The following is a 23,667-nucleotide window of genomic DNA, read 5'->3' on the forward strand; positions in this document are numbered from 1 at the left end:
AGATGGCTCCCAATGATACTACGTCTTGGTTTCACGCCCTTAGTTTTTTATGTTTACTTATTTATTTTGAGAGAGAGTGAGTGAGAGAGCATGGGGGAGGGGCAGTGAGACAGGCAGAGAGAATCCCAACCAGGCTCTGCACTGTGGAGCCCTACGTGGGTATTGAACTCAAGAACCATGAGATCATGACCTGAGCCGAAGTCAAGAGATAGATGCTTAACCGACTAAGCCACCCAGGCGCCCCGCACACCCTTATTTAATCCCCTGCCCTTGAGTGTGAACTAGTCTTAGTGACTTGATTCTAATAAATAAAATACTGCAAAAGTCAAGTACTAAGATTAGATTACAAAAGATTAACTTCCATCTTGTACATTCTCTTGGCATTCTGTCACGCACTGGCTCTGAGGGAAGCCAACTGCAATGTGTTGGGAGCTGTGGAGAGGCTCACGTGGCACAAGGCACCAAACTGACAGCATTTGGCTAATATACAGTGAGGAGCCGAGGTCCTCACTCCCACAGCACTGAGTGAGCTGGGAGACGGATCTTCAGCCCTGCTGGTGGATGCTTTGATTGCAGTCTTGTAAAAGACAGAGACCCTCAGCAGGAGAACCCAGCTAAGCTGCGTGCGGCTGTAAGCTGCGTGCGGCTGGATCCCTCACAGAAAGAACCTGTGAGATAACAATGTTGTTGTTTTGAGTTCTAAGTTTTGAGATATTAGTTACACGACAATAAGTAACTAATACGGTTGACTAAGCCCCATCTCCCTTTGGAAGTGGACCACATGAGGCAAGACAGTTGCCTTTGAGAGCACTGTCTGTCACATAGGGTGGACAGTCATGCCACGATGGTTTTTAGCGAATGCACACCACTGTGCCACTTTGCTTCGTCTCAGCTTCTCTCCAGGGAGCTGACCTTGTCTCTGAAGGCTCTTCGTGCAAAATGGCTTTTGTTACACATTGATTTTTGTTATCTGTTCTGGAAATGAATTTTTTCAGCTTCGTATTTTATTTTGAAACTGCAATTTGCAAGTAATTTAGTTAAGAATCATCCCAGACTCCAATTTATTACTTTATACACTTGTTATTTTCTGTACCCCTCTGCTTTTCTCCACTGTCTGCATTCTTCTACCTTTCTTTATTTAGAGCTTTTGTTAATTCTTCCAGCTTTTGGTTGAAGCATAAGAATCCACTTGAGTAAGACCTCATATTGCTCCTATATTGCAACATCCTTTTCTTTTCTTTCTTGGCTGGAACTACATTTCTTATTTTATAGTCATTGCTCTGAAAGCTGGTGCATGACTTCCTTTTATTTCTTATTTAATTAAGAAAGAACGAATAAATTCTACTTTTAGAGATAGACCACATGACTACTTTTAGTAGTTTCTATTGGGAGAAGAATATTTGAGTTATGGTTTCTAGAATTTTCAGAATACTTAGTTCTTTGAACAACATAGGTAATTCAGATTTAGGAGGTCTTAACTTAGAGGGAGGCTTCCTCCCCTCACCCTCCGAGAATGTTGATTCCTTGGAGATATGAGAGGATTTACAAAGATAAGAGGAAAGGGAACATTTGGGGTACCATTTTACTTTGTTTTCCAAGTTCTGAGAAAGACTATTAGGCATGAAATATGAAGAGACCCAAAGATTATTTTGACTGAATCAAGAATATAGATTCTCTAAATTACAAACCATCATTATCATCATAACAAAACAAACAGAAAATACATTTTCTCCTCCTAAAATATTTAAAGAGAAAAGCAAGCCATAGCAGAAAGAACATGGCAATTTATGGCTGCTACCAAGAAAAACACACATGAGATCATGTCCAATAAGTGCTTTCAGAGATCCCAAAAGCTGGCAGCTTGTTCTGGAAGGTTTTCACTTGCACTAATATTTTGCCCCTTTCTAATTATGGCACAGTCCTGAAGCAATAAATGTACTTTTCACCAAACAGCAGTAGTAACAACAAAGACAATTGCATAAAAGATCTTTCAATGTTTATTTTGTTCTGTTTTGTTTGTTTTGTTAGCAACTTCAAAAAGGCACATAGCCCCCAGAGAATCCTACTGAAGACCTGGTCTTCTAGCTACGTGGTGTTACTTGGAGCTGCTCCTCAGGGCAACACAGACGTCAGATATGTATACTTGGGGATGAAAGACACTCCTTTCCAGCTTTAAAGAAAACATGCAGGGATCTGGAAGGAGGCACATGCTGTTTTTCAAGGTGCTGCCAGCCATTCTCAAGCACCCCAAATGAGAAAACATGGAGACCAGAAAGGGCTGGTGTGGAAAAGGGAATGATAAGCAGGGCTGGCAAAAGTAAACCCTCCGTGAATTCAGCCCCAAGAAAGTGGATTCCCTATAGTGTAGAAGAGTTGTTAATACTTGGCTTTAATAGATAATAAACTAATGGTCACCTTACCACTGATGATTCCCTAGTCTTGAGAGTATGATAATTCAATTTAAACTTGGTGCATCTGTGCTGTAGGGCAGACAGGAAATCCACCTCAGGTCAGTGAGAAGTATCTTTCATGCACACACTGAGGGCTCTGGCAGGGACTAGGCATCTTTAGAAGCAAGAATATCTGGTGGCCCTTACCCCCACATGGGTAAGTCCCAAAATGCATTTCTAGAAAAGGAGGGCTCTTCGGCAAAGACACAGCCTCCCCGAGGGATACATAGTGAGGGGACTGCCCCTCACATAGGGCAACATCCTTGCTGCTTCTGGGAGAACAGATCTTTTTAGTCTGGAAAATACAACTTTCCTCAAACCCTACTCTCCTCATGGCTTTATCTGGAACTAAAGCTTATAAGTCCAACCCCCAAGTCTCTCCTGAGGTAAAGGCATGTAAGCCAGCCATAATGGGAGAGAGAGAAAAGGAAAAATACAGAGACAGAACATAAATCAACATCTCTCAAAAGTTTCTCTCACCAAATTCCTTTCATCTTAGTGTCTATTTTGGAGTCAAGGAAACCGAGACATGGGCATCATGACTGACAGCCTACAACCAGTTACCGACAGAGCTGGCTCCTTCTGCTGTAGCCCATGCCTCTTTGCTTTTCTAATTTCCAATTTCTCTTCTATTTGAAATTGCCCTTGCTAATTGGCACTTTGAGTTTCTGCACCTAGAGTCTAAGACATATTTGGAAACTTCTTTTAAACATGTTGATCCACTCAGGGTTGAATTATTTGTGACAGCAAGAATAACTCCACCCTGGGGCATTATCCAGCAGGATGAGGGATTCAGAGATAAATCATGCAGTGTTCCATTCTTTCTGGCTCTTGATGTTTTCACACAGGAGAAATTTGCTTTTGTTTCCTGGGAGTGCGCAGGCCTCAAAAGACCAGTGTAAGGGTGTCTGTGGAGGGAGGAAGTCAAAAATTCCACAGACACCCTTAGGATGACCTTAGGGAACCTGATTCCTCTTAGGGCAATGATGTATGTGGAGCGGGTGACTTGGGAGGGGCAGGTTAATGAGTTATTTTTATGTACTTAAATCTTGGGTCCTTGGCATCAGCTGGCAAGGCCATATCCTCCCACCGTCTCTGAGAGTCATTGTTCAGCTGCATCCAGGCAAGGAGGAGAGGAGAGAGTGCTATTGTATGTAATTTTAAGAGTCATCATCACTGTATCAGTGTGCAGATGACATGTTCCAGTGGGCAGTGCGGGAGTGAGCAAGATTGTCCAGCTATCTCATATGATACAGGCATGGTCTAATACTTCCTCATGTTCTTTCTTCTAATAATGAATTGCAGAGAACGAGATGTACTGTTGTGCTTTATAATTCAGACAGACAATACAGGTATTGGCTAACGTGGTTTGACACGATCAGCTGCCCTTTTTTTTTTTTTTAAAGCCAATCTGGCAGGAAAGCATTAGACTATTGTGGGAGTTGTACTGGCCCTTCCAACAGTCCATTAATCAGCAGCAAGATAGCCAAGGGACCACGTTACTTCTCTGTAGCACAAAAAGGTTGTGGTTGTGAGTCGGCTGAGTGGGAACAAAGTTATATCATTCCAGTTCTAACTGATTAATGCTGAAGTCACTGCTAAATAATGATTACCAGCCCCAGGCTCCACAAATCATTCAGGGGATGAAGGAGGACTAAGTTAAAGAAACTTGGGCCAGTGAACACGGATTTTTCTTGCAGGGGTGGGGGTGGGGAGGGGCAGAGGTGTGGAGACGAGGAAGTAGGAAAAACTGGATCTGACTGAATAAACAAAAAGAACTGCAGTTGGGTTTCTCATGGTCCCTCGGGCACTTCCCTTCCTCATGCTGTTGCCTTCTCTCCCTGCCTCTGCAATGCCATTTCTCCGCAGTCAGATTAACTCTGAGCACTACCATCACAAGTACGGTCTTCTAGCACCCTTGGGCCCCTCCCTCTAGACTCCCCTATCTAGCCAGATGGAGTTATTGCCAACTCCAATGATTTAACCCTCCCATCTCTAAGGCTTTCCTACCCAAATTCCTTAACCCCCCCCAATCCTCCCAATTACTCGTTCCCAGCAAAGTACATTGCATAGTGTTTCCCTTGTCCTTTTCTCCCTGTATCTCGTTTTCACAGCTCCCATGTCCAAGTATGCTCATGCATGGAAAGACAATATTCTTCTACTTAGGTTAGATGACCTTTTCAAAAATGTTTGGTGTATTTCCACTAATCCTGGACACAGAGTAGGTAGGATATTAGAGTTTTGGACAATATCAATTTTAAATATTGCTTTTTTGTTTGTAGTTCTTTGAGACATATCCAAACAACTAACGGGGAGGAAAAATTTTAAGTTTTCAGTGAGCTTTGCTTGCTTTGGTGTCAGCAACCTCTAATGCTGTGTCTTGCCAGCTTTCCACTTGGTGGAAGGTGCTTCCTAAAGATGCACTTTTGTGAAGTCAGAACCAGCGCAGACTGAGCCAAATCCTGATTAAAATTCTTGCTGGCTTCTCCTTATGCCAGTATAGGCCTGTGTTTCCACTTGTTGGAAATATATCTGCCTGTCAATGTAAAAGAACGCCAGTACCTTTTCGATATTACAAACTCACAGTGTTCCTCTTCAAGAATGCCGGCATTCATAATTTTTAAGCCTCAAACTTTCAAGAAGTGGAAGCAACTGAATCTCTCTGCATTTTTAAGTAGAAATGGTAATATTACATAGCTAGAAATTTCTATAAAATATAGATTGGCAACAACATTATTTACACTTTCAAAAATGGGTTCCTGCTAAATTTATGCCTGTGTATCAGTCACAAGCTATGTTTCTAATACATTCTTTTACTTCAACCTACTTTTTTTCTTATCCCAGAAATTCTGAATGATTGCTACGCTGCAGAAATTTACAGAAGTTTGAGATGAAATGAAATGTTTCAAAACCCAGGTAGACTTAAATTATAATGTATTACTGTGAAGAAAACACTCTCAGCTGCAACACCTCTTATAGGAGAAGTTTTTAGATTTTCTAGATATGACAAAGATTTATGAGGTATGATTTTGCAAGGAAAAAGCATTTTGGCAGAAACTCTTTTTTTTTTGTAGGTAAAATAAGAAATCACAAGAGTAAGTACAAGAACTTCTGTGGAAATCATCTGTTAACTGAACAAACGAAATCCATTAAACTCTGGAAAACCAAATATGCATGTTTGTTATTTACTTTCTAGTATTAAGTTATTTTTATTTTCCTACAGAGTTATGGGGTCTATTATTTTGGAAATGTGCTATTTTAACATGGGGTGTCAATAATGTGGTCCTAGTAATATGGTAGAGAGGGCACTGGATTAGATACCAGATGGCTTGGGTTTCCTTCTCATGCTGCTACTCACCAGGTTTGTGATTACGGCCATTTCTCCTCAATACTTTGGACCTCGATCTTCTCATCTGTTCAACAAAAATAAGAAACACCTGATCTCCTTGCCTCTTAACATCATTGTGAGGACCAAACAAGGTCCTAGTTGTTAAATCACTTTGAAACCGTAAAGTGGTATATACAATTCTACTCATTATCACCTCAGAATTCCTCTCAGATTATATTGCCTCAAATGCATTATTTAGGAAAAGTACAAACTTGAATGCCATATGGAGTCCTTGTTGACACTGCAGATGTTGGTTAATTTTAGATTCTAAAAGAACAAAAGAACAGAAGCACTAACCAAGCAAATTAGCCTCTCTTTAGCTTTTTCTTCGAAATCTCCTATTATACAAATACCAAACTAAAAATGGCAGGCTAAATATTATAGAAAATTACATCATTTGAACCATTGAAATTCTGTATATCCAAGCCCTTTTGCAGAAAACAAATTATTCCCTCCAAAGCACATTGCCAATGAATTTAATGTTATAAGATAAATTACGGCTATTTCTTTGAGGACCAAGTAAAAGAATTTTAATCTTAAGCTTTAACGTTAAAAAACACAATGTCAGTGAAATGCATAAGTCAAAGAAGAGTCACAGAAAGATATGAAATCCATTTAAGTAGTTGTAGTCTCTCTCAAACTAATCGAAAACTAAACTAAGCTCAGCCAGCCTTGGGCTCTGATTTTGAAGACCATATTTACAAGTGGGAATTTCTCTGTAGAACAGGTATGACAGACGTGCACATGACAACTGCTTTCACAGCTCCATTCGTTTGGGAAGACCTGTCCTCATGGGCCTCGTGTGTACCATCTGTAAGACATCTCTTTGCACCTTGTCAAATCCGATGTCCTCCTTACACATGCAGAAGCAAGAGGTGTCTTCATAAATTGTATACGGATGGCATCTGTCATTCTTTTTGTTTGCATACAATCAACTAACAAAAAAATATTTTGGAACAAGCTGAACATTTTGTGTTGTGAAATCTCACTTATTTAGTTATTTTTATGTATTACATATAAATATATATGTATTTATTATGGAAGCAATGAAACAAAAAATGTTTCCTATCAGAACATATCCATTAGATTACCTGAAGCAATTGAAAAATGGTCCTGTGACTATTCTGAGCCTAGATTTTTTTTTAATTGAAGTATAGTCGATACACAACGTTATATTAGTTTCAGGTGTGCAACACAGTGATTTGACAAGTTTATACATTATGCTGTGCTCCCCACAAGTGTAGCTACCATCTGTCACCATACACCACTATTACTATACATTGACTACATTCCCTATGCTGAGCCTAGGTTTTCAATAACATTTTTCCAGAAAACTGCTCACTGAGTTTTAGCACCTCAAGATACTGACAGAATACAGTCTAATCAGAAATAATTCTCAAACAGAGACCATAAATGTTTTACCTATAAAATGCATGTTACTCTAAAAGAGGCAAAATGTTTCAAACTATATTCTAATAATTTGGCCAATACTATGTGATATGATATTTCAAAGTGTGCTGTGATGTGGACTGGAAATATTAAAAGCAAATCCAAAGAGTAGATTTTATAACACTGCTTATTATGGATACAGTCTAGGCTGATTATTTTAGTATTAAGTATACTATTAATCGCCTCCCTGTCCTGCCCATATGCTACCTCTTTTAGCACAGAAGGCCTAATAAGACAGGTGCAACTTGATTCCGTGTTACATAGTTCTCTCAAACTGGAACAAACATTAACCCCCCCCCCCCCGCAAGTATTTTTCCCATGTGAAGAACTTGGGATTACTGCAGATGATTATAGACCTGAACCAAAAATGGATTCAAACAACTTCATTCATTGCTGAACTGAACTGAAATTGACCCCCCAAATAAATTGGCTTAATTCCCTATAAAAGCAGTATGAATCAGGTTGCCATCTGTTCCCTTCCTTCTTTAACTTCACCAGTGGGCTGGGTTTAAGCACAGAACTGGAGGAGTCCTTGGGGGAAGGGGAGGAGGACTCTGGCTTGGTATTTAGAAGGGTATGCTGCAACGGTAGAGTCACTCCAAGTGCGAGATTCTCAGGAATCTGAGAATTAGCAGGGGAAATCATGTAATCTGTCAAACCATGGAAACAACAGGAGTTTAATTTGCCTAATTTTGTTAGAAGATATTGCATCAACTAAAAATCCTTTGCAGCCAAAGATGAAAAATGTAATCCAAACTAACTTAATTTAAAAGGTAAATTTATTGGTTCACGTAACTGAATAATTTAGAGGTTCTGGTTCAGGTGAAGCTTGCTCTAAGGTTCAAACAGGGTGACCTAGGACTTCATTTCTCTCTCTCCATTTCTCAATTCAGCATATTCAATATTGGCTTCATTCTTGGGCAAGGTGTCTCTTCATGTAGCCAATATGGATGCAAGCCACTCCATGGAGTACTTGCCTCTAGGTTCAAATTCAGAACCAACTTTCTAGTAAGTCTAGAATGGATTACTGTGGTCGGAGGAATAGGATATACTAGATGACCTAGACTAAGGTCATATGTTACACTTCTGAAGCAGGGGGGTGGAGACATCATTCTTTTCCCCAAGCCCAGGGACTAAGAGTAAGGGAGGACCATAGTCCCCAGAACAAAATGAGAGGGTGGTTAGTTGAATGGATGTTCTGTACAGATACTCAGGGATCAGATGCACAAATAATGTCAGCAAGTATTATTTTTCACTTAAGAAGGAATTCTGCTGATACAAAAGGAACAAAAATATGAATGAGATTTACTATTATTTACAGATGATACAATTGTCTACCTGGAAAACTCAACGCCAACCAAAATCCAAACAGAAGTTTTTAAAAGTTGACAACTGTCATAACTTTTTTATGGAAGAATAAATGTGAAAAGAAGAAAAAAGAAGGAGGAGGAGGAAAGGAAGAAGAAGAAGAGGCTACAGCAGTGGCAGGATGGGGAGAGAGGAATAGTTCTGATTACATCTAAAAGAGAGACCCCACGTCTTACCAGCTAAGGGGAAAAAGTAATGGCCAAAAGGAAGACTGTAGAATTTTTATGTGAGACATTTTAAAAATGTAAGATAATTTCAACCAGAGCTGGAGCTAGGTGCTCTTCACAGAGACTAGACAGTTCTACAATTTGTAGGTTTTGTCATTCCTAAGCGAAAGAGCTTTAGAGTTAAGAAAAGCTTTCTGGATGGCTATTTGCTGTAACTTGTCAACTTCATGGCTTATTTTTAACACTCTCTCTCATGCTATATTATACAAAAACAAAACACCTCCACATACATGGAACCAAACTAAAGAGAAGCACTACGTGGAAAGATAATTTTATTTTCTAATAATGATAGTAATACGGTAGTCTAATTTCTTCAGATATATATATGGGTTGTTGTTTTTTTTAAGGCCCACATCACTTGTGCATATTTCTGCATCTATATATGTTCTCCCAAAGATTTCAGGTAGATTAAGTGCCCTAGGATTTTTCCATCCTGGTCCCATATACCTGGAATATAATAAATAAGAAAAAAGTCTTGGGGGGGGGTATTATAAAAATAGCATACTTACTTTAGATGGCCTAGTTATAAAGCACATTTACCAAAGCCTATATGTTTCACCAAGACCTTAAACCTATTTTCCAAAAGCAACTATGGAAAAATGAAGAATTACTAAGAGAAATGAAAAGAGATGGTAGGGGAGCCTGGGTGGCTCAGTCAGTTAAGCGTCCAACATCAGCTCAGGTCATGATCTCATGGTTCATGAGTTTGAGCCTGTATCAGGATCTGTGCTTTCAGCTCAGACCCTGGAGTCTGCTTCAGATTCTGTCTCCCTCTCTTTCTGCCCCTCCCTGCTCACTCTCTCTCTCTCTCTGTCACAAAAATAAAGATTAATTTAAAAAGAAAAGAAATAAAAAGATGCCAATAAAAAATGGCCAAGGAGTATTTGGCCCTAAAGCTGGGGTAGCACTAAGAGCTGGTTGAAGCAGGGTACATCTTGCAAGTTCTCAACTCCAAACCTATCATCCCCATCTGAGACCTCATTCTACAGATGCTTCTGTGTATTGAATTAAGAAAATTCACCTGGGTGGCCCAGTCAGTTAAGCATCTGACTTCAGCTCAAGTCATGATCTCACAGTTTGTGTGTTCGAACCCCACATGGGGCTCTGTGCTGACAGCCTAGAGTCTGGAGCCTGCTTTGGATTCTGGGTCTCCATCTTTCTCTCTGCCCCTCCCTTGCTCGCACTCTCTGTCTCAAAAATAAACATTAAAAATTTAAGAAAACTCAAGCATTTTCTAGAGCTTGCAATTCACTAACTGGAGCACAATCCAACCAAATTTTAGTCTTTTTTCTTCTTTTTTAAAATATCATGCCAACTATTGTTGGTTGTAGGAGAGGCCGATTACATATTTTTTAAATTCCTTATTGGGAAAAATACAAAGATACAATTTACAGGCTGAAGAATGAGGAACTACTCTTGATGGAATGTGAGAATTAATGCCTGGAAAGCTGAGGTTCTAATTTGGCAACCCAGTCACACTATCTCAGAACATTCTTTTAGAACATTTTATTAAAGTATTTGTAAGACTCCTGAGGATTTATCCTAAGGCTATACCTGTAGACATATGTGCCGGGTTATCCATTATAGCACTGTTTGTAATATATAGCAAAGATTGGGCACAGCCCAAGGATTCATCAATAGGGGAATAGTTAAATCAACTATGACAGATCTTGCAGTGTAATGCCATGCAGCTGTGTAAAAGAATGAGGAAGCTCTCCTAGTACTGATAGGAACGATCTCCAAGATACATTGTTAGAGGGAAAAACAAGATCCAGATCAGAGGATAAAGTAGGCCACCTCTTGTGTAAGAAGCAGGAAGAGAAGAAATGTAAGAATTGCTTGTATCTGCATGAAGAAACACTAGAAGGATACGTAGAAAAATCAGGATAGTCATCTGTACCTACCAGGGTGGGTGGGGGTAGCGAACTGGGGGCACGCAGGAAAAGAGAAGACTATTCATCACATACCTTCTTCTTTGGATTTTTGAAATGTGAATGTGTCAGTTGGTCAAACAGAAGTTATTAAATAAATACCAAAATGAAAACAAGCTTGAGAAAAGTCATTCGGGAGTCATACGGTCATGCTGCAGTTGCAATTAAAATCAAAACAAAACCAAACAAAACATCCTGAATCTATCCTCAACCAAGGGCATACTGTTGGTAGGTTTGAGTAGGGGGCTGCACAGCAGAAGCCTCGACCGTATGGACTCTCATACTTGTTAGCTAAACATCTTGCCTCTCGGCCCAATCTTTAGCATCCTTACTCTTTTTCTGTATCTCTTTCCTCTCCTCTTAAAAGAAGTAACAAATCAGAGATCCTGGAAGATGCTGCGGACAGCTATTATACTTCATTCATAAAGAGCTCAGCTAAACTGGAGTGAGGATTACTGCACATATTCACAAGTGTTGAGAAAGTCCCCTGGTAATTTTCCCAAGAAGACAGGACTCCTGGCTCACTTGGCTAGACTGGGCTAGGGCAGTCCTTCTTGATGCTTTCATAACCTCTCCGTGGCTCTGTAATTGTGCTTAAAACCTCCTACAGAAGTCCTCCTGGGGTGGGAGGCAGTCCTCTCCACTAGACTGTGAGCTTTTTGAGGCCAAGGACTTTGTCTTATTCACTGAACTTTGTATTCTCAGAGCCTAGCACGGAGTCTCCACAGGTGCCCTGTGGACTCAGTAAACTGAGCTTTCATCCACCTAATGGCTTGGCTTAGATTATACTCCTGAACCATCTTTAATGTTTTGCCCCCAATTGGTGTCATTAAATCCATCAGTAAGACTTGTCAGTCCTACTGCCAAACATACTCCCAAACCTACTACTCTTTACCATCCTTAGCACTACCACCCTAATCCAGACCACCAACAGCTCTGCTCTGGACTAAAACAATTTGTCTACCTTCTAATCTGCTCTCCTACCACCCCCAGAGTGTATTCTCCATTCACAGTTAGGGTTATCTTTTAAAAACTAAATCACATCACATCACACTCCTACTTACAACCCTTCAGTGGTTTCCTATCACAATTAGAATAAAAATTTAACTCTTTACCTGCCCTTCCAAGCCCTACATGATCTGGCCCCTGTCTGCTTCTTTGACTTAGCCTCCTACCACTGCCCCTCACTTCCTCTACTCCACACAGGCCGCCTTTTATCCTTTCATCTACTTTGCTCCTGCCTCAGGGCCTCTGTCTGTGCTCTTCCCTTCACCTGGAAGGCGATTTCCCCTTCTTTTTGTATGGCTGCCTCCTTGTCATCACTGATACTCTACACCACTTTCTCAGAGAGGCCTTCTCTGACCATTCCAGTTACATCAGCTGCACCCTCAATGCTCTTCTATTTGTGGCACCTTTAACTGTATAGATTAACATCTTACTTGTTGGTTTGTGTTTATTGTTCCCACTATAATGTAAGTTCTGCGAAGTTTCTTATTTTCCATCTATAACAAGGGCTTAGAACAGGGTTGGGCACATAATGGCTCTTAAAAGTTTCTGTTAAATAAATGAAGGCATTTAACATTAATCATGAATACAGTATTTATTTCATTTCCTTAGAGACCTTTTAATGAGCTTTTATTTAATTGAAAAAGCAATGAACAATTATAAAAAGAAATAAGGATGTCCTGATTGGCTTTGGAAGAAACACTGTAGAAAGTAGAATTGATAGTTAATTGAGAGAATATGATCTTACCAAAAATGATAAATTATCATAAACCAATCTAGGCAACGAGAAGGCCATGCACTGTGTCAGGTGGATGACCAGATGTTGGTTTGGTACTCAAGAAGTACAAAACCCATGAGAAGATACAGCTTTGTAATTTTAATATCTATTATCTGATTACTGCAAATCGTGTTCACATTTATGATGATTTGATCACAAGAGTCCTATGAAGTAGGATATTATTCTAGTTGTTATTACCATTTCACAGATAAAATCATTGAGGCTCAGAGAAGTTATGTCATTTGCTTTGCATAACACAGCAAGCAATGAATGAGATTTTTAAGTCAGACTCAGATCTTGTGACTCAGCTCTCTTCTATTTCACCACTCGTCTATTCAGTGTGATAAATGCATGTGCAACATGGTATGGGAGGTCAAGTGTAAAAGAGAGAGACTATTTTTATCTGGAGCGGTCTGGGAAGGTTTCATGAAGAAAAGTCATATAAATGGGGCTCTGAAAGCTAAGCAGGAGTTTTCAGGTGGAGGAGGAGGCACGTTTCAGAATCATATCTGATGAAAAGCACAGTGGAATGAAAATGTGGCAAAGAGCAGAGCAGTCCAGATGGGGAAGTTGGACCATATTGTTAAAGATTTTCAGTGCCATTTTTATGCAGTTGGGCAGTCCCTGAAAGCAAAGGATTGAAACAGTCAGATCTGGGTTTTCAAAACAAAATTAAAGTGGCAGATTGGTGGATGAATTGGAGCATGAACAAATAAGTTAGGAGTTTTTTGGTGATCGCGCAAGCAGGGTAAGTATCTGAATGAGGATACTGGAAATGCAAAGGACTGATTTAAAAATGTGTGAGTAAGACTCACTCCTGGGGAGGTGTAAGAGAGGGAGGAGTAAAGATTATTTTTAAAAATTTCTAGCTTATGTGACTTGGTAGATGATTATCTCAACCAAATTGAAGAATACAGAAAAATGATTTCAGAAGGGAATTGGAGATGGGGTTTTCTTGTAGCAAAAATAAGCACTGTCTGCTTTATCTTTCAGTCATGTTTGGTTTGAGGTGCCTGTTTGCAACATCCAGGTAGATATGTCAAAGGTAGCTAAAAAATATGGGCCTAGACTTAGAAAGCAAGATTGAAGCTGGAGATCTAAACTTTAGAGTCATCAAAATGCAAACTGTATTAAAATTCCTATGGAAAAGGGGCAAGAAAGAACTTCTAGGGACGATGGAAATGTTCTATTTCATGATTATGGTAGTGGTTACAAGGGCATACAGGTCTCAAAGATTTTATTGAAATCTTCAATCCCTTAAAAAAAAAAAAAACAGCACTAAATATAAAGGCAAACTGCCTTGTACAACACACTGGCTGTTCCAGAAGCCAGTACTAGATATGTCAATTTATGGGCCATTTCGGAGTTCTCCATTCAAATCCATATTCCCTACCTAAAATACCCTCCTCTCTCATCAGCCCACCCTTGTACGACCGGGGTTGACTTCCGCATTTGGAGTAGCTGAGACAATAAAAGTACTTGAAGAATACAATATGACATTGCTGAACAAGAAATCTCTCCTTATTGATTGATCTTAGACTTATGGCCAATTTGGCTTCTTCATTTGGCACCATTCCCTCAGCATCACTTCTGAATTGTCCTTAAAGTGCTCAACTTAAAATCTACTTTGTACAAAAAAAAAAAAAAAAAAAAAATTTTAATTTGGTAGAAAGAGGTGAAATCTGACACCTATATTCATCTACCAGTGTGGACACATCCACCATGAGTATATAATCACCAAATCTGTATATTTCTGTTGGAATCACAGTTCTGTTATTTACTAAGTCTTTGATACCTTGATGAAAATGAGGATAACGAAATCCACTTTGCAGGGTGGAAGGAATTAAGTCAGAGAGCACATCTGAAAGTGCCCAGTTTGGTATTGAGTAGGTGCTCAACAGAAGGCAGATGTCTTGTTAAGCCTAACTATACTTTCTGAATTAGACCATATCATAAATTTTCTGAAAGTAGAAACAGTTTTCTGCTCTTTATATCCCACCCTAATATATCCTCAGTAGACGTTGTGGGATAATGTTTAGGAAGCTAGCAGGTCAAGGATAAAGTTGTAAAAGATTTACACAATAAATCATAGATGAGACCATTCTGGGTAGATGGGGAAAAAAAGAAATTGATTCAGAGGTGGTGGCAAAGGTCCTTCACATTTCCTCTTTCCATTCATTTAAATTTTTATCTTGCCAAAAAGAGGGGACGGAAGGTCTCATCTTGACGAGTGGAGCTGCAAGACCGGTGCCAATACACCTGGTCTTGATTCATGCCAGCTGGGAGAGGAGCTTGGCTTCTCAGTGTTTTACTACTGTGGTTTCCTGGGCTGGGCAGCTGGGTGCCTAATAATGATAAAAACCATAATAATACTTCATAATTACGCACTGCCCTTTGCCAGAACTTGGATTTAATTACAATGACTATGACGGAACTGGCAACATCTCGCTCCCTGTTGGGGTGCAATACCCAAGGGCCTGGAAATACAAAGTGAAGTGGCAACTGCAACCTTCTCCTGCAGGGCCTATCCTGGCAATTTACCCAGAATGCTCTAGGTTTAAAGCTCATCATCAGAAACAAAGAGTACTTTTGAATTGTCCACATGTACTTGGCACTATCAAGTAAAATAGTGTTTATGAAGCAACTACTGCCACTCACGGGGCACAGCATCATGGAAGCCCAGGCCCGGAAGGGACCAAAGGAGGTGATCTCATTCATCACCCCACCCTGCCGTGACATACCACTGCCAGTACACTCTAACACCTAAGTTCACTGACCTTCCCATTCTGATTTGGGCTGGAGATGCTTTTTGTGGCAACCTGATTCGGGTGTCCGGGAACTTCCCATTTAACACTCATTTTGTGAGCACCTATTCTGAGCCAACACACTGTGGAAGCATGAAGATGTATAAGGTATGATCCCTGCCCTCAAAGTAGCTTATCTTCTAGTTGTGGGGTTCATATTCAGGCAGCTATAATATAGAGGGAAGTCATGACAAATGAAGGGGAATGAAATCAAACTCCAGGTGAAAGTATCAGGGCCATTCCCTCTTCGAGAATAAAAAGAAAGGATAAGATATGGGGTGCGGGTGGGGAGGATTTGAGGTGAAGAGATACACAATAATTTAGGAAGTTCTTACAGGTTTCCCTATTGGTTTTTGTTGTTGTTGTTTGTTTTGTTTTTTATCTTTATAGCACTTATCACCCCCTGAATACTCTTGTTCATTTATTAGTTTACTCGTATACTGTTTGTCTCACCCCATTCAGGAACCTTGCACTTTGGTTCACCACTGTATCCTGGGTATCTCAAACAATGCCTGGAACATGGCAAAGTGCTCAGTAAATATTGGCCTAATGAATTAGTGACCCAGGTGAGGCAGTGGATTCCCTCTAGAAATAGAGGAAAGGGCGTCCAGTAAATATAATCAACATGACAAAGTTAGAAAGGGTAGGGAGGGTATTTACAGCAGTGAGGGAGTAACATGGAGGATTACTCCCAGGTTCCTGATTCTGGACTTGGGTGAGTGGTGATGACATTATCAAAGAAGATAAGGAGCCGAGGAGAAGCAGCAAATTTTGTGGACTTATGAGCATATCTGAGGTCTGAGTTAGACAGGTCATAATGAGGTTCAGGTGGAGATGTCCAAAAACACTTAGACAAACAGATCTGGACCTCATTAAAGGTACACTCATCCATCAAAAATGGTTAGGTCATCTAGTGTGCAGTAGAATGACTTGGTACCTACTGAGGAGAGGACTGGGGATCAGCTCTTGGGACTCTCTTAAAGAGCCAACAGATAACAGATTTAGTAAGGTTAACAATCTGAGTGTTTAAGGTCTCAAGGAAACTGGGATGAGGGGTGCATTGGGGAGCAGAAAAAGCTTAAAGAGGGATGTACTTCGTAGAGTTTCCTGCAGTGGAGATCAAATAAGAATGAAAAAGTGACCCTTGAACTTGGCCATATGGATGTCACCGATAGCCTTAAGAGGAGCACTTTCAAGTGGACTAGCGGGGAATTTAATTTAGCCTGTACTTGAAGCATGAATTGAACAGGGACTCATGGGCAAATTGTTTTGTTTTGTTTTTGTTTAAGTTCGGAGGCGTTTGAACATGATCATGGTTATGTTCAACAGAGAAGTGTTTAGTAAATTTGTGAATGACGACACGGTTTCTAAAACGCCAGATGTAGAGTCCTGCTGGCGTCACAATGCCTCAACTATGCTTCTACCCTTTCAGCCATTTCTAGGGCGGGGGCCCATCCATGTAAAGTGCAGGCAAAAAGTGGAGGGCCATCACCCCTCCACCAGTTCTGGGAGTCATGCTTGTGACAGAGGGGAGCAGGGATGGGACTACTTGAATCAAATGAAGTGCCCAGTTTTCCGTGGATCTTGGAATTTAGTAACTGGGTGGCTCCATGCTGGAGGGAGACAGGGAGACTCATTCACATTTTCCGACCCGGCACTCACGGCCTCCATTCATCATTTTTCCTTTCCTTTTCCCTAACAGAGTTTAAGCCAGGGACAAAGCTTTCTTCCCTCTCCCAACTCAGGTTGACCTTCCGCCCCCGAGCCCACCGTTGGCCCTTCTCCGGCCACGTGACTCTTCGCAGCCCCCGTGACTCGCCGCCTCCGACCCCTCCCCTCGGGCTGCAGCCCTCTTTACCCCGCCTCTCAAGCCCATGTGACCGCTTCTTTCCTACCTGACTGGCTCCTTCCTTTCCCCCGGGCCGGACCGGCCGCCTTCTCAGCTGCCCGACTCCAAAATGGCAGCCGCGCACACCCCGCACCCGAACGGCTGGACCTCCCTGACTCCCGGGCCGCCCCCCTCTCGCTCCCTGCCTCCCTCCTTCGGCCTTCACCTACACGCCTCCGGATTGGCCGCTAGAAATCCCGCCCCTCCAGAGCCCCGCCTGCTATTGGTCACGGTAGGCTGCCCTTCAAAGAGGCGTGCCCCGCCGACCCCCGCCCCGGGAGGTATTTTCCATTCCGGTGGGGGTTGGTGGGAGGGGGGAGGGGAAAAGGGTGAAGGGGGGAGGCGGCCAGGGAAGGGGGTGGGGGCCTGGCGGGGGCATCCGGCTGAGCTGGGGTCCCCGCGCTCCCTCCTGAGGAAGCGAGACTGCGCTCGATCAGGCAGTCGGAGGAGACGGGACGGGACTGGCGGGCGAGCAGGCGGACTCGCCTTCTCGGTGACTGCGCCGTCCGGGCCCGTCCGCCTGGCCGCAGGTGCCCCTGAATGAGGCCGCTCCGCGCGCCCCGACCGGTGAGTGTCCCCGCGGCCCGCGCCTGACCCGGCCAGCCCCGCTCCCCGGCCCCCGCGCCAGCGTTAGCGGCCGCCTGCCGGTTCCCCGGTGCCCGCGCCCGGCACAGTCCGCCTCCGGCCGGTGCCTCCACACCGGGGCAGAGGCAGCGCCGGCCCTCGGGCCGGGAGGAGGACGGCGGGCGGGGGACCGCGAGTCCGGGCCGCGAGCCCTGTGCAGACCGCGCCATGCGTAGTGGGGCTTGTGCTTAGTAGGCTCTCGAAGCGTTTCTGAGGAATTGTTTTTCTGGTTGGAGGGATGTTGGGTGCCTAAGGGGAAGGGGGTCGTCCAGGGCTAGTTGGAGGGCGCTAGCGATCGGGGTCGTGAGAGGCCACAGAGACTAGGGGGGCAGTTACGCGCTCTGTGGGGAACGGGCCACCGGCTAAGTCACTTGGGCTCCAAGGCTCCGATTCGGGGGGTCGCCAAGGTCAACGAGAAGCGGTCCACTGGGAGATGAGAGAGAGAGCTGGGGAGCTTAGATGGGGGAAGTGACTGGAGCACCTCCGGGGGTTTAACCCGAGGCGGAAAGGGGTGCGCAGGCGGCTGCTGGAAGACCCTTCAGCTACTTGGACTCCTACGATCGTTCGGTGCTGAGATTTGGGCATTCAAATAGCTGAAGCGAACTGACTTTCTGGAGAGGGAGTTGCATTTAAAGAAGGATGCTACGAAGCAGTTTAAGTACACATGTCGGTTTGTTTCCGAACTTTGAAAGGCTGGGGGATTGGATTCGTGAGGTGATTTTTGACATTTTACTTCGGCATTCCAACCAAGAGGAGGCTTGCTCCTGGAACTTGCCAGTTATCCTTCATGTACAAAATGTATGTATGTGTTTGATGTTTTACCAGTTACTAGCTTTGCTGGAAATGCCTATAAGTGTACCTTGAAATTCTTGTAGCTGCCTCTACATCTGCTGAAAATCCTTTCTTCAGGTCTCTCATTCTATAGCGGTGGCTTACTTCTTCCTGACTTAACATTTAGAGTAGACTGTACTGTTAGAATTTGCTACTGACTTTATTCCAGAAGATAATATGGAATTTGCTACTGACTTTATTCCAGAAGATAATATTAAGTAATTCAATTCGCACGCTTTCTTTCCCTGGCTTTTAATTGTTTCTTTACAAGGTCATCTTTAAGTATTGTACTGGAAAGATACTGGTAAGCTAGCAGCTCTAGAAAGCAATACTGAAATCAGGTTGAGCTGACAGTTGGAATATTAATGTCAGATCCTTAGTTTAATTTTTATAACCTTGTATTTGCATAACACTCTTGAGAATGGGTAAGGAACACAGAAAATGCATACCAGGATTAGGCAGTGGCAGTCCACAGAATCTACCTCTGGCACCCCTTTGAGGTTCTTCATGTCACTGAGAAGAGGAAGCTAAGAATTGCATAGCTAGATCATTAATCTTTTAAATATTTTCTCAATCATATGTATGTTATCTTACTAATTCCTCACAATTTAAAAAAGGAAAGCTTTTTTTTTTTTAGGAAGTACTTAAACATATTTGAGAAAATTTGTTGGTGATACATTGCCTGTAATGTAATTCATCAGAGGAAAATGTTTTGCAAAAAAGTATTAATATTTTCATTTGGCACCTTTTTAGTTCTTCAATAACTGATGGATAATTACAAATTTTCCCCCTATTGTCCTTGAATTTTACTATTTGTCCTTAGGGAGAATGTACTGGCACACCAAACAGTAGCCTAAAATATTGAAACCTAACACCTTTTAGCATTATAATAGCTTCTACATTATTCACCTTGAGACTCATCTATGGAAAACTAGTGGTCCGGAAGGCTTTCACTTATCACTTTAGTTGAGAATGGGCTGTTTTCTCTTTTTGTAGAACTAAGGAAAAATAATGTTTAATGCCTGCAGTGTAATGATAACTAAGTAGAATGGGAATGGGAAGCTTGGAGAAAAGATATATGTACAGGAGTCACATTTCTTTTAGAACTGGAAGAGTAGACCGTGGAGGTGATTATTTTACAGATCAGGAAACCAAGGCCCAGAGCGGTGAAAGGGACTAGATGACTAGTTAGTGACAGAGCCAGGATGGGTGGGCAGGTCTCTGGACTCTTGTCCAGGGTTTTTCTATATTATCACATTCACGTTGTTTATTTCTAAAGAGTTGTAGTGCCAGTTATAAACGGTGTTTGGATTATTTGTGATGTTGTTCTCTGTTAAGGATGGGGAAGTTTGAGTTGACTACTTTTATACATGAAATGATGTAAAACTGGATGAGCTTTTATTGAAAAGTTTTAAACAATATGCTGCATTGTTAGTGGAAGTGCTGATATTTCTCTCTCGTTGGAAAGAGACAAATCATCATGTCATCTAGATTAAAATATTAGATGGACATCTTAGAGCAGGTTAGTGTTCTGTCATTTTTATTCTAAAAATAAATTGCTTACAAGATTTTCAGAATTCAGAAGGCTCCTGTATCTTAAAAGTAAATTATATGAAAATTATTCTCAGGAAGTGTGGGGGTTATGTTAAAACGGATCTTAGTACCTTTAAAAATAAGAGCAGTAATAGAATTACATGATGATCATGAACACATAACTTCGATCATAGTTGTAATAGAGAAAGACTGGCTTTGTATCTCAGTCGCTTAATAACATTATGATCTCTGGCAAGTGATTTAACCACTGTGTACCTAGGTTTCCTCATCTGTAAAGTGAGGGTAATAAAAGTACCTACCTCTTAGGATCGTGGTGAGGATTAAATGTCTTTCTTTCTAGGGCACCTGGGTGGCTCAGTCAGTTGAGCATTGGACTTTGGTTCAGGTCCTGATCTCACAGTTCGCGTTTTCAAGCCCCGCATGGGGGTCACTGCTATCAGTGCCAAGTCCACTGTCCCCACCTCTCTCTACCCCTCCCTTGCTCATGCTCTCTCTCTCAAAAATCAAAATAAATATTTAAAAAAATACACTAAAAAAAAGTGTTGGGAGGCACACTGTAAGAGACTCTTCAATGCAGAGAACACACTGAGGATTGATAGGGGCTGTGGGGTGGGGAAAATGGGTGATAGGTGTTGAGGAGGGCACTTCCTGGGATGAGCCCTGGGTGTTTTATGTAAGTGAGGAATCATGGGAATCTACTTTTGAAGCCAAGACTACACTGTGTGTTAGCTAAGTTGACAATAAATAAAAAGAAATAAAGTGCTAACAAGAAAAAAATAAAAATAATAAAAATAAATAAATAAAAAGTGTTTCTTTCCTTAGCACACAGTAAAGGTACAAAGGGTACGGATAATAGACACCATTCTTTATGGTTCATTAGGTGTATACAGGCACTCGTATGCCCATTTGTTTCTTTGCTATTAATGAAGTCACTTTGAGACTACAAAAAATTCCTAGAATTAATACATGATCACATAATTGTCTTAAGGGACACTTAGTGCAAATGATGCCCCCATGTTTGTTTTCTCCGTCTTCTGCTCGTCTTGGACCTTTAATTAAGTATGCATATCAAGTTGGAATGTGCATTTATCTAAATGTCATTTGGAGACCCTTGTTGCAGTGACATTATTCTAGAATCAAAATGCCAATAACTGATTTGTAGGTATTCTAGTGAAAATGTAGTGAGTTCCAAAGGCTAACTGGGTAAGCTTAAGTGAGGAAACTTATAGGATCTATTATTAATTGCAATCGCTTTGGGTCAATGAAGCTGATGACTTCATTTATAATGCTGTTGGGTTTTAGTGATAAAATTTGTGTAATTCCAATTTTGTAGCATTTTGTTCTTTTTACTTTGCTGTAACCCTGGTCTAATTAGTGTCATGAACCTGTGGTTTAGCAAATGTTTTTTAATATGACGGTGGTGGGCTTCTTCTGTCTGTTCTTTGGTTCTGCCCTGCCAGGTTCTTCTGTTGCTTTTATAGCAGCTTTTCTTCTGCTTATAGTCCCCTTAACTTTAGTTTTCATGCTTTTTTGCCTCCTGTCAGAAACATGTAAATTCCTCCTGTCTGTCGCACACGGGCTCACTTTTTTTATGCCTCTTTTTAAACATTAACTTCAATTATTTAAAAAAATGTATATCACATAATGTTTTTAATTGCCCTTATTTGTAGAGTCTCATTGAATTGAGTGCATTTTACAGTTTACAGATTAAAATCAGAAACAAGTGTAGCGCAAAAGCATTTTTATTATGTTAGTAGTAGATTCATGCTATTTTGTTTCAGCTCTCAAGCATTCTGTTGGTACGTACTTCAGGTGATAAATACATGGGTCATCCCTTTAGTTGGAAGTAATGCATTACATGGAGCCATCAAAAGCTTCCAAGATCACATTTTGAGAGTGACCAGCTCCTACTAATCTTTTTTTGATTAACTATTAGATTTTGCAATTATAATTTATTGGATATTTTTGGAATCATGAAATGCTTTTAGGAATTTCGTAGAACTTAGACATGCAGATCTTTTCTTTAGATCTATTACATAATCTAATTATATGAACAAAATATTTAAATGTGGTTTCAAAAGATATTAGAAATACCATGTTTTAATAAAATATAACCGATAGTTGCTCAATTTTTCATTAAGTTGCAGTTTTCTTTATATGTTTAAAAATAATTATGGCATTGTGAGTTGCCTATTCATATTTAAAATTCATGGACACAAGGACTGAATAGTTATGGACCACTCAAACTACTTTCTTAGCTTCAGTGTAGTTGTTAGAGAATGACTGAGGGAAAATATGAATCATTTGCTTTACTCAATTTAATAAATTTCTTTTTCTGAATTAGCCAAGTATCTTAGGGAGAAATGGCAAAAGGCTTTTGAATCTGGTTAGAGCAGAAGTAATCTTGAAGGGTAACTAGCAGGACTGTTGATTCATGTTAATGTTGGGTAAGTTTACATCTGAATTTAACTGAGAATTAGTTACCTGCCTTTATTGGACATGTAGGTGAAAAATTGTAAGGAATGACTTGAGAGAGACCATAATCATAATGACAGTTATTGCTAAGTACGGTAGAGTAAGAATATATTTCCACAGTTTCCCTAATGATAGTCCATAAGCATTTTACTTATGTGATGTTTAACACCAAAAGTAAATTTACCTTTGCTTTGATGAGATGTCATACAATAATCTTTTATCAAAGCTGATAAGAAGAAGCAGTGAGGAAGATAATTTGAAAAAATACTTTTGAAATTGTGTGTCTGCTCTGGGATTGTCTTCAAATTATGACTTCCTTATTTTATTTGAATTCTCCTGTAACAGGAATAATATCCAGTCTTTCTATTCTGGGCAAGATTCTTCAGTTAGAGTGGTAATCAAGTATTGATATACTGTATTTCAAGCAATTAAGAAGGATAGATGCGCACTTAAATAATACATATACTCAAGATGGAACATGGAAGGTAGAATGGTGGAACAGAATTAATTTGGGAACTGAACTTCAAGCCTTCATGTAACTTTGAGATAGGGGAGTTAAGAATTGGAGGTTGGATAGAGAAAAATGTGGAGGAAAATGAGGATTTTATAGAAGTTTAGCCCTAACGTAGGTCCTGGGTTCTGCAGATTAGCATGTCTTTGTATTAGGAAAACATGTGACATATCTCAAAGCTGGAGAATAAACTTATTAGACATTAAATAAAAACGTTGGGAGAAGTCCAGGTATTTTTTTAAGGGTTAAAATATGCATGTAGCCAAAGGGGAGCTTACTTATCTAATTATTTAGTCTTTGACTTTGGTTATTAACATGAGAACAGTACTCCAGCCTCATTGCCCTTCAAGTGATCAGTGCTGGGACCAATTTTATTTAACATTT

General features: G+C 40.9%; 2 protein-coding genes across 5 annotated transcripts in view; one reads left to right on the forward strand and one right to left on the reverse strand.

Moving 5' to 3' along the window:
• Nucleotides 1-17,406, reverse strand: part of PIGF (phosphatidylinositol glycan anchor biosynthesis class F) — a 106,431-nt gene extending 89,025 nt beyond the window's left edge. The window contains exon 1 of the mRNA XM_053200559.1: nt 17,296-17,406. The gene's annotated coding sequence lies outside the window, so the exon portion shown is untranslated. The remainder of the gene's footprint in view (nt 1-17,295) is intronic.
• SOCS5 (suppressor of cytokine signaling 5) overlaps nt 17,380-23,667 on the forward strand; it is a 65,274-nt gene continuing 58,986 nt past the window's right edge. Inside the window, exon 1 of one of the 4 annotated variants that reach the window (XM_027072521.2) lies at nt 17,380-17,520. The gene's annotated coding sequence lies outside the window, so the exon portion shown is untranslated. Of the gene's footprint in view, nt 17,521-17,551; nt 17,570-17,714; nt 17,856-17,907; nt 18,711-23,667 lie in introns of those variants that run through there. The other 3 variants (XM_053200554.1, XM_027072520.2, XM_027072524.2) reach the window with 3 other exon arrangements.

The sequence above is a fragment of the Acinonyx jubatus genome, chromosome A3, assembly GCF_027475565.1.
Source record: "Acinonyx jubatus isolate Ajub_Pintada_27869175 chromosome A3, VMU_Ajub_asm_v1.0, whole genome shotgun sequence".
In the NCBI taxonomy this organism is placed as follows: Eukaryota; Metazoa; Chordata; class Mammalia; order Carnivora; family Felidae; genus Acinonyx; species Acinonyx jubatus.